Below are 11,220 nucleotides of genomic sequence, written 5' to 3'. Positions count from 1 at the left end.
TTTTTATATATATAATAATATATATATATAAAAATAAAAAATATATATAAAAAAAACATTTTTTTACAAAAAATAAATAAAAAAAAGGGGGGTTGCCGTCCGGGGCCCTGGAGACCCCTGGGCCCTTTAATAATAATAATAATAATAATATATATATATATATATATATTATTATTATTATTATTATTATTAAAGGGCTCAGGGGTCTCCACGGCCCCCGGATGGCAACCCACCTTTTTTATTTTTTTATATACAGTGGGGATCGAAAGTTTGGGCACCCCAGGTAGAAATTTGTATTAATGTGCATAACGAGGCCAAGGAAAGATGGATAAATCTCCAAAAGGCATCAAATTACAGATTAGACATTCTTATAATATGTCAAAAAAAGTTATATTTTATTTCCATCATTTACACTTTCAAAATTACAGAAAACAAAAAAATGGCGTCTGCAAAAGTTTGGGCACCCTGCAGAATTTATAGCATGCACTGCACCCCCTTTGCAAAACTGAGATCTGCCAGTGTCATGGATTGTTCTCAATCATCGTCTGGGAAGACCAGGTGATGTCAATCTCAAATGTTTTAAATGCCCAGACTCATCTGACCTTGCCCCAACAATCAGCACCATGGGTTCTTCTAAGCAGTTGTCTAGAAAATTGAAACTGAAAAAAGTTGACGCTCACAAAGCTGGAGAAGGCTATAAGAAGATAGCAAAGCGTTTTCAGATGTCAATATCCTCTGTTCGGAATGTAGTTAATAAATGGCAGTCATCAGGAACAGTGGAAGTTAAAGCAAGATCTGGAAGACCAAGACAAATAGACAGAACAGCTCGCAGGATTGTGAGAAAAGCAATTCAAAACCCACGTTTGACTGCAGGATCCCTCCAGAAAGATCTGGCAGACACTGGAGTTGTGGTACACTATTCCACTATAAAGAGATACTTGTACAAATATGGTCTTCATGGAAGAGTCATCAGAAGAAAACCTCTCCTACGTCCTCACCACAAAAATCAGCGTTTGAACTTCGCAAATGAACATATAGACAGGCCTGATGCATTTTGGAAACAAGTTCTGTGGACCGATGAGGTTAAAATAGTATTTTTTGTCCGGAATGAGCAAAGGGACGTTTGGAGAAGAAAGAGCACAGAATTTAATGAAAAGAACCTCTGTCCAACTGTGAAGCATGGGGGTGGATCAATCATGCTTTGGGGTTGTATTGCAGCCAGTGGCACAGGGAAAATTTCACGAGTAGAAGGAAAAATGGATTCAATAAAATTTCAGCAAATTTTGGATGGTAACTTGATGCCATCTGTGAAAAAGCTGAAGTTAAAGAGAGGATGGCTTCTACAAATGGATAATGATCCTAAACACACCTGAAAATCCATGGGGGATTACATCAAGAGGCGTAAACTGAAGGTTTTGCCATGGCCTTCACAATCTCCTGACCTCAACATAATTGAAAATCTATGGATAGACCTTAAAAGAGCAATGCGTGACAGACAGCCCAGAAATCTCAAAGAACTGAAAGACTTTTGTAAGGAAGAATGGGCAAAGATCCCTCAAACAAGAATTGAAAGACTCTTGGCTGGCTACAAAAAGCGTTTACGAGCTGTGATACTTGCCAAAGGGGGCAGTGCAAGATATTAACTCTGCAGGGTGCCCAAACTTTTGCAGATGCCATTTTTTTGTTTTCTGTAATTTTGAAAGTGTAAATGATGGAAACAAAATCTAACTTTTTTTGACATATTATAAGAATGTCTAATCTGTAATTTGATGCCTTTTGGAGATTTTTCCATCTTTCCTTGGCTTCGTTATGCACATTAATACAAATTTTTACCTGGGGTGCCCAAACTTTCGATCCCCACTGTATATATATATATATATATATATATATTTTTTTTTTTTTATTAAAGGGCTCAGAGGTCCCCAGGGCCCCATGTGGCAACCCCCCTTTTTTTATTTTTTTTATAAATGTTTATTTTTTTATTTTTTATTAAAATGCCCAGAGGTTCCCAGGGGCCCAGAGGTCCCCAGGGCCCCGGATGGCAACCTCCCTTTTTTTATGTATTTTTTATAAATGTTTTTTTTTTATTATTAAAGGGCCCAGAGGTTTATTTTTTCTTTTTATTAAAAGGCCCAGAGGTCCCCAGGGCCCCGGATGGCTACCCCCCTTTTTTATATATATATATATATATATATATATATATATATATATATATATATATATATATATATATATATATATTTGTTTTTTTCTTTATTTCTTCTTTTTTTTGTAAAGGCTTCTCAATTTGCGGCAGCCCCCACCCTTCTCAATTTCAGGCGACAGCACCCCCACCCCCCCTAGGTTCTCTGCTTCAGGGGGCCCATGCCTTAAGCTGTGCAAGGGGCCCCAAAATTCCTGATGGCGGCCCTGCGCATACCTCCCAACACGCACGGATTCTGTGGGACTTTCCCGCACAGACAGCTTCTTCCCGCATTTAATTAATTTTCCCGCACTGCAAGAGGAGGCAGCACGGAAGCAGGAGGAACCGGAGTGGTGTGTGGAGGACTGTGGCTGCTGAAGGGAAGAAAGCCGACAGCCGGGCTAATGACAGTCTGTGGCCCCGGCTGTTGGCACAGGTGAGAGGCACTCCCCCCCTCAACAACTGAAAAATCCCCCCCCCCCGCTCAACAACTTTAATGTGCTCCCCCCCGCTCAACAACTTCAATTCGCCCCCCCCGCTCAACAACTTTGATCCCCCCAATTCTCGGCTCCAGGGGGCCCCTTCAACACTCAAGCCCAGGGGCCCCCACCACCCTAAGTCCTGCCCTGGTCGTAATGTATGCCGTATAGAACAATTACACCTGTCAGGGATTATTTAGACATGAATGTGGTGGTGTAGCTGTTACAGAATACATGATTTCCTTGTCATCACATGACATACACATCAGCAGTGTACAGGACACACGGATCCTTTGTGGAAATGAAGCATGAATGTGATAAGGAGAAGCTAGCTCTCTGGCTCTGGGAGACATGCAGACATCAGGCTAATGACCATCCAGATATGCTGCTATGGCAGGGAATAAGACAAATGCCGCTGGCTGGCAAAAAATTGGTCTTCTGCTAGAGGCACTTAGGAGGAAATATGCAGCCGCTGAGTTATCTGCTTACCAATATAACCTGGGGTCATCATGTTCACTATGAATAATTCATACGATGAAAGCTGCATGGCCGCATAGAGTGTACACCCAGCATTTGCACTCTTTTATCCACAATTAACCACTTCACGACCGCCTCATGTAAATATACGTCAGCAGAATGGCACGGACAGGCACATGCACGTACCTATACGTCCTCTGCTTGACGTGGGTCGGTGGTTCGATCGGGAACCCCCCCCCCGGGAAAATGCGGCGGTCCTTAAGCTTCGGGGTGCGATCCGGGACGACGGCACGGCTATTCGTTTATAGCCACCCCGTCGCGATCGCTCCCCGGAGCTGAAGAACGGGGAGAGCCGTATGTAAACACGGCTTCCCCGTGCTTCACTGTGGTGGTGCATCGATCGAGTGATCCCTTTTATTAGGGAGACTCGATCGATGATGTCAGTCCTACAGCCACACCCCCCTACAGTTGTAAACACACACAAAGTGAACACTAAATGTTACAGCGCCCCCTGTGTTTAACTCCCCAACTGCAACTGTCATTTTCACAATAAAGAATGCAATTTAAATGCATTTTTTGCTGTAAAAATGACAATGGTCCCAAAAATGTGTCAAAATTGTCCGAAGTGTCCGCCATAATGTCGCAGTCACGAAAAAAAATCGCTGATCGCCGCCATTAGTAGTAAAAAAAAAAAAAATGCAATAAAACTATCCCCTATTTTGTAAACGCTATAAATTTTGCGCAAACCAACAGATAAACGATTATTGCGTTTTTTTTTACCAAAAATAGGTAGAAGAATACGTATCGGCCTAAACTGAGGAAAAATTTTTTTTTTTATATATGTTTTTGGGGGATATTTATTATAGCAAAAAGTAAAAAATATTTAATTTTTTTCCAAATTGTCGCTCTATTTTTGTTTATAGCGCAAAAAATAAAAACCGCAGAGGTGATCAAATACCACCAAAAGAAAGCTCTATTTGTGGGGAAAAAAGGACGCCAATTTTGTTTGGGAGCCACGTCGCACGACCGCGCAATTGTCTGTTAAAGCGACGCAGTCCCGAACTGTAAAAACCCCTTGGGTCTTTAGGCAGCATATTGGTCGGGGGGTTAAGTGGTTAATGTGGATCTCTGGCTTATTTAGACAAGCGTTTTGGTCTACAGGAAATGTGTGATATTTATTTTAAAATAAGCCCCTGAGATCTGATTAACAATTTGATCTGCTTTTCATGTGACTGGAGAGAAGTGCACTTGCAGGCCAGCAGGAGAAATCCAAGTGAAATAGACAAAAAGAGCGATAGACAGTCATCATAAGAGACAAATAATCATTTATTGCTGAGACAAGAGGCAGATAAAAAAGTAGCCACTGCATTATATATATAAAAAAAAAAAGAAAACCTCACAGAAAGTTTTCTGTATTGAGGAGGAAGCATTAATAGTTACAGTGGACTTGTACTATAAATAATCACACAGGAATAAAGGTATTGACCCTTAACACGCTTATGCCGAGTACACGACCGTTATTCATGGCATGCAAAAAACAATGTTTTTCTCAACGTGATTTGTCGCGATTCCTCTCAAGCCTGCCTTGCATACACACGTTCGTGAAAAAAAAAAAAAATCGAGCAAAGCGCGGTGACGTACAACACATATGACGGCACTATAAAGGGGAAGTTCCATTCGAATGGCGCCACCCTTGGGGCTGCTTTTGCTAATTTCCCCATTTCATAACTTACTTCTGAGCATATGCGTTTTTTTCCCCCTCGTTAAAGTTTACACACGACCGTTTTTCACAACGTTAAAAGCGACAAGAAAAAAATAGAGCAGGTTCTAAAAAAAAATCGGCCATTTTTCTTGTCGAGAAAAATGCTCTGGAGCATGCACATGACCGTTTTTCACAACCAATTTAAAAAATTGCATTTTTCTCGTCATGAAAAACGGTCGGGTACATTAAAGCTGTGCTCCAGACTCCTTCAGAAAAAAATTAAAGTGTGCAGCTACAAATACTCTAGCTGCTGACTTTTAATATTAGGATACTTACCTGTCCATGAATCAAGCATGTCCTCATCCTAGCCCCTGCCTCACAGCCAGCTCCCTGCGCTTTGTGAATAGCCCAGAGGTGGGGGAAAGGAGGAGGGGGGGACGAGTTTCGGGCAAGATTCGCTGAATTCCCTGCAGCGAACTCACCCGGAGTGGAAGTGGGAGCAGGTACCTGGCAAATTTGCCCCTCTGGATCAATGTACATCAGGTTAATCTGTTCTGAACTTTATTTTTTGATATATATATATATATATATATATATATATATATATATATATATATATATATATATATATATGTATATACACAGTAAAATAATGAAATGTATGTACAAAAAAAAGCATTTTAAACACATATTACATACAGTCTTTTACATTAAAGGGGTTGTAAAGGAAAACATTTTTTTTCCCCTAAATTGCTTTCTTTACCTAGTGCAGTCCTCCTTCACTTACCTCATCCTTCCATTTTGCTTTTAAATGTCCTTATTTCTTCTGAGAAATGCTCACTTCCTGTTCTGTCTGTAACTCAACACCGTAATGCGAGGCTTTCTCCCTGGTGTGGAGAAAGCCTCTTGAGGGGGCAAACAGGCAAGTCAGGACACTCTCTACTTTGCAGATAGAGAAAGGAGCTGTGTGTTAGTGGGCGTCCTGATACTCCTGCTCACCCCCTCCCCCCTCAAGAGGCTTTCTCCACACCAGGGAGAAAGCCTTGCATTACGGTGTGTAGTTACAGACAGAAGAACAGGAAGTGAGGATTTTTTAAGGACATTTAAAAGCAAAATGGAAGGATGAGGTAAGTGAAGGAGGACTGCACTAAGGTAAAGGAAGCTATTTAGGGGAAAACAAATCCTTTACAACCCCTTTAAGCTGACCTCTTTCATGTGTACATCTAAAAAGAAAAAAAAACTATAGCTTCTCTTTTAATCCTTTTTTTTTAAATAATCCCAATTTAAATTACTAATATAGGGGCCAGAAAACAGCACTGTAGTCTGTGCCTTCAGGAAAAGATCATCTCAGGGCATGATAAAGTTTACAAATTCATATGAACAGTTTTTCCATGATTCCCAATCAAGTGAGCCCACCCTCATGGTATTCGGGGGGGAGAAAACCCCTATCTTATTGGACTGGTTCGCCTAAGACTCTCATCTTGCACTGCTCTTCTCAATATGAAGGTGTCAGAGCAGGAAAGATGGCTGCGGCTCCTGTTCGCGAACCGAGTTGTTTTTGAACAGAAGCATTTCAAGAACCAAGATATCACTGTAAATGAAAAAAAAAATATGCGCTTTAAAAATATAATGTCACGCCGTGTCCGGGATTTGATCGTGGGATCTGGTGTTCATAGACGGTTTCCTATGTCTGTACAGGGGTATAGAAAATGGTGGTGATGTAAGCAAATACACACTCACTGAGGTTGAACTGTGACTTTATTCAACCTTACCAACTATGTACCGTATTTATCGGCGTATACCACGCACTTTTTTGCCCTAAAAAACAGGGCAAAATCGTGGGTGTGCGGTATACGCCGATACCCGCTTTCCCGCGCTGAGTTTTGAATACTGCGCCGACATATACCGAGCGCAGTACACTCGGGTATAGTCGGGCAGTCTCGGCTCCTTCCGCACTCACGTCCTGGACGTACAGGACGTCAGCGCGGGTAGCCGAGCATTGCCGACAATACACGAGTGTACTGCGCTCTGTATATGTCGGCGCAGTATTCAAAACTCGGCGCGGGAAACGAGCGGGGAGGACGCCGGTCCCGTCGCAGAAGGACACCCGAAGCCGCAGGACACCCGAAGCCGCAGAAGGACGCCGGACCCGCCGAAGAGGACACCCTGAAGCCGCAGAAGGACGCCGGACCCGACGAGGCCACCGATGGACGCCGCGCAAGACACCAAAACTGTAAGTACAAAAAAAAGTTTTTTTCCACAGGATTGGGGGCCACTTTAGGGGTGCGCGGTATACGCGGGAGCGCGTTATACCGCGATAAATACGGTAACTATGTAATAATCTTGGGACTCCAATATTAAGCATATTGCACACCCCTGTACCACAAATGTCTGCAGCCTTTTTTTCACCCAGGGATATTCCAGTGGGAGAACAACATGTCATGTAATATAAGATCACGGAAAGCATAACAAAGGAAGGAAACATAAATATAGACTCATATCTGGTGACCAACTGACATTTCTTGTGATGACACCCATTATTAATTCCATTCTTTTTATTTACAGAATAATGACATTGCTGTAGTATTAGTATAGCGGCCTGCTCCTGTTGAACAGGCGCTGCTGTAAATTTAGTGGGGGTCTGAGCTGTTATTTGGCTCAGACTAATATGAATAACCTCCCTGGCGGTATGATTCTTTCTGGTTTTAGGTGCTGAAAGCGGTACCATTATTTTGCATCAAAATTTGTCGTTTTACATTGTAGGCCTGTAATTCTTAGGAATAACTCACTTAAATCTGTCCAAACAAGAGTCTAGTAGACATCTCGGGTATGATAAAGTTTGAAAAACAAAATCATAAATTATAATATAATACAATACATAACTATAAATAATTATAACAAATAATAATGTAATTATAATTAAAATTATTCAATAATGTAATCAAATCAAGCGCACTGAAATTTGCTCAGTTGCAGAATTGTCGCTGTCATTACTTTTATTTTTTTATGACGAATTTCCCCACAAATCGCTATCGCTCAATTCTGCAAGTGATTATAATTTATTATCGCTGTTTTCTAGCTGCTCTAAAATCACTTTTGACATAAAGGGACACTTTTGGTTGCTATGGACAATCTACAGTTTGCAGGGAGAAAGAACAGTTTTTATTATACAAAAGTACATGAAGAACACTGGGCAGACCACTAGGGACAAAGGGGGTGTGTATTTTTTACATAAAGTACTGTAATCTGTAAGATTACAGTATACTGTATGTATTGTGTTTATTAACGTTTTTGAATTTGGCGCCGTTCTCCGCCCCCGTGCATCGTAACGTTGCAGGAAATGGAGATCGGCGGCACACGGGCACTGTGAATCAAGCGAGGAGGACACCGCTCGCTCACACAGCGTGGTGGCATCGCAGGATCCATGGAAAGGTAAGTAAACCCTGGCTGTGGCTGCTCGGGGATACCGCTTTTGGTATTGAAATTTTACCCCGAGCCAGACTCGGGAATACCGCCAGGGGGGTTAATGACAAATTTAGCCTCTGTTCCAGCCATGGCTGTGCTGAGAGTTCCACCATTGTTCGCCTGGGGGTGTCATTACCACCCCAGGCCAAGGGTGGCAGCAGCAAGGTCAGGGTGTATTGGGTGTTCCCCTCTGCAGCAAATCAGTGGGAGGGGTTGCCCCGCTGTGCATTTCCGGGGAGGGGTACTTAAGGGACAGACGCTGTACGCGCCTCGTAGCCCGCCTGGCCTGAGGTGCGTGTCCTGACTCCAGGACCCCGTTGGTCCGGGGTCTCGGCTTCGCCTGGTAGGCCCAGTAGTCAGACTGGGGCCTGCCTTTTCAGAAGTGATCCTGTACCGTCCGTCCTGCGGGAGGAGGTTGCTTGATGAAGGAAGCCAGGTTGAGGAGCTATCCTGAAGGGGGCCATGCAAGAGGCTGGTACCTTGGGAGAAGGCCTGGAAACTTTATCGAAGGATGCACCATACACTGAGAGGCTTGATGGTGTCCCCTGATGAGCCTAAAGTTCTATCAGAGTTAAGGCTGGAGAGATCCGGGTGCTGAATCCTGTGGCAGGGGATTTTGGACCAAAAGTGTGTCCTCATAAAGGAAGGTCTGTGGCAGAGACTGTACTTTATTCTGTGCACCATCCCGGCTGCTAGGCCAGTGAGAGGGACCTATTCGGGTGAGCAATACCCACTCTGGCTAGAGTGGCAACGAGAACTATTTGCTGGAAGCAGGAGTGTTTCCTATTTGTGACTATACACCTGAACCTACCTACCTTTCCTTCTTTTCTTCCAAAGTTCTGCAAATAAATCTCAGAAAAAGAAGTGCATCTTGTGGACATTGAAATTCTTGGGACTCTCCTTTTACCCTAAACAGCGAGAACATAGAGGTAACGTGCCACCCAAAATTACTCAGTAGCTCCTCCAGGGGTAGTGCTACATTAGTAAAGATCAATAAACCGGTTTTCATGAATTTTGTTGTTTGTTTTTGTACCACCATATAAAAAAAACACAAAATATAACAAAAGCTTCCATTTCTTTTTTTAAATTAAAAATAATTTGAGCACCTTCATGAAAGGGACATTAGGCTATGCCTGTAGGTGCATATTTAGTATGGGTTTTTGTGAGATGAGTAATATAAAAAAGTTTAACAATATGTCATTGTTGTAAAACTTGCATTTAAGTGTATAGGCCCGGATTCACATACATCGGCGCATATTTATGCGGGCGTATCGTATCTAATATACGCTACGCCGACTCAGCGCACAGAGGCAAGCACTGGATTCACAAAGCACTTGCCTCCAAATCTACGCTGGGTTTCTTAGTCGTAACTCGATGTAAGTGGAAGTGGGCGTGAGCCATGCAAATGAGGCGTGACCCAATGTAAATGATGGACTGAGTGTCATAAAGATACAAATAACGTACGGCGCATGCGCCGTTCCGTGGACGCATACCAGTGCGCATGCTCAGAATCGCATCAAAACAACTGCCTAAGATACGTCGAATCACTGCCTACGACTTGAACGTAACCTACGCCTAGCCATATTCACCAACTACGTAAACGACGTAAAATACGACGGCTGTGTTCCCTGGTCCATACCTTTGCATGAGTTGCGCCTCCTATATGGGGAATAACTTTACGCCGGACGTAAGTCTTACGCAAACCGCGTATATTATGCACCGGGCGTTCGTGAATCGCCGTATTTCACTCATTTGCATATTTGAATCGAAAATCAATGGGAGCGAAAGCGTAAATATGTGCCCACGATACGCCGGCGTAGGAAAGTTACGTCGGTCGGATGCAGCCTATTTTCAGGAGTATCTTGGTTTCTGGTTCGGCGCATAGATACGACGGCGCACATTTGTACTTACGACGGCGTATCTCAAGATACGTCGGCGTAAGTGCTTTGTGAATCCGGGCCTATGTCTGTAAAAGATATGTGTTTATTGGAACAGACATATCTTCTTTTTACCTATGAGATGACACAGTGACAAGGGTAGCCCCTCTTTTGTCTCTGGACTGAGTGTGCCCGGTAGAGACAACATAAAGCACAAGGGCAACCAACAGTGACGTAAAATTGCAGCAGGTACAATCAAAGGTGAAGCCAGAAACAGCAATGGGAGCAGTAGCAGAAGGACAGTCCAAAGATGAGTCAGGAATGAAAGCCAGGTCACAAACACTATAATACAGGAAAAACAGGTCAGGTTAAAGTGGTACTAAAGGTTCGAAAAAAAAAAAAAAAATTACATACATGTCATACTTGCCTCAACTGTGCAGCTCGTTTTGCACAGAGTGGCCCCGAACGCCATCTTCTGGGGCCCTCTGCGGCTCTCTCGGCTCCTCCCGGCATCAGATAACCCCCTAGAAGAAGCGCTCTCCCTAAGGTGTTACCTCGTGGGTGCGCTCCCAAGTCCAGATTTTGCGTCCATAAACACGAATGGCGGACTCGGCCCCACCCCCCATCGCCTGCATCATTGGATTTTGCTTCTCGGCCTTTTGGCTAAGATCAAGTGTAGTATCTGTTCTTATCAGTTGCCAGAGGAGGCGCTGTAGCTTATCCCAAGTGTGGGGAGAGCACAGACAAATCCAATGGCGTAATTGCACCTGGAAGCATGGTCTCGGCAGTATCAGCGTCTGGACGCCCTTAGTTGACGTCAGCAGGGCCGAGTCCGAGCCGACCAGAATGGTGTTCCTGGTGAGAATGGGTGGCTGCACTTGGTCTGGTCTTTTTGCTGAGTTCTGGCCTTCTGGCTGGCCGGTGTAAGTGCTATCCCTGTCAGCGATCCAGTAGGAGGAGCTGGTAATGCCCTGTGATGAGTTGGGGCAGAACCATGCAAATACGCCGGGTTGACGGGGGATCTGGAAAGGCTAGTAT

General features: G+C 43.6%; 1 pseudogene; it reads left to right on the top strand.

Annotated features, from left to right (window-relative positions):
* The first annotated feature begins 10,825 nt into the window (after nt 1-10,825).
* LOC120929958 lies at nt 10,826-10,936 on the top strand (annotated as a pseudogene).
* Nucleotides 10,937-11,220: the final 284 nt, after the last annotated feature.

This window comes from Rana temporaria, chromosome 2, assembly GCF_905171775.1.
Source record: "Rana temporaria chromosome 2, aRanTem1.1, whole genome shotgun sequence".
In the NCBI taxonomy this organism is placed as follows: Eukaryota; Metazoa; Chordata; class Amphibia; order Anura; family Ranidae; genus Rana; species Rana temporaria.
Note: the sequence above shows the minus strand (reverse complement) of the source record. Positions and strands in the feature narration are given on the sequence as shown.